The sequence below is a fragment of the Gekko japonicus genome, unplaced genomic scaffold (genome assembly GCF_001447785.1).
Source record: "Gekko japonicus isolate JY-2015 unplaced genomic scaffold, Gekko_japonicus_V1.1 scaffold80, whole genome shotgun sequence".
Taxonomy (NCBI): Eukaryota; Metazoa; Chordata; class Lepidosauria; order Squamata; family Gekkonidae; genus Gekko; species Gekko japonicus.
The window spans coordinates 1,712,584-1,713,237 of record NW_015168047.1 but is presented as its reverse complement, the minus strand read 5'-3'; positions in this window follow the sequence as shown (position 1 = coordinate 1,713,237).

The window sequence follows — 654 nt, the reverse complement described above, 5'->3', positions numbered from 1 at the left end:
GCTCCCTGAACAACAGCTGTAATTTTGAGTGATCTGTAGCCCTCACCTGGAGATTGGCAACAATTGTTACCCAAGACGAAATGGCTGGTTTGGAGGGTGGAGTCTATGGCATTCTACCTGTCTGAGGTCCCACCCCTCCGCAAACCCCACCCTCTCCAGGCTCCACCCCTCAAATCCCCAGGAATTTGCCAGCCTGGAGTTGGCAACCCCATCTCCTTTCCAGCTAACCATCAACCTACCATTATCTGCCCCTTTGACTTCAGCTGACTTCCGCCCTCCCTTCTACAGAGCAATTGTAATTTTGAGTGGTCTCCAGCCCTCACCTGGAGATTGGCAACAATGGTTCCCCATGAGGGACTGAGTGGTTTGGAGGGTGGAGTCTATGGCATTGTACCTGTCTGAGGTCCCACCCCTCCTCAAACCTCACCCTCTTCAGGCTCCATCCCTCAAATCTCCAGGAATTTCCCATCGGGAGTTGGCAACCCTATCAGGATTGGCCCCAATATGTTTTCTCCCAAAGGCCAAAGTAGGTGACTGGACCAAACTAAGTTGCCTACCATCAGGCACTGAGGGGAAAGTAGGGTTGCCAGCTCTAAGGAGGGAAATACCTGGAGGTTTGGGGGGTGGATTCTGTAGAGGGCAGCATGGGGGGGG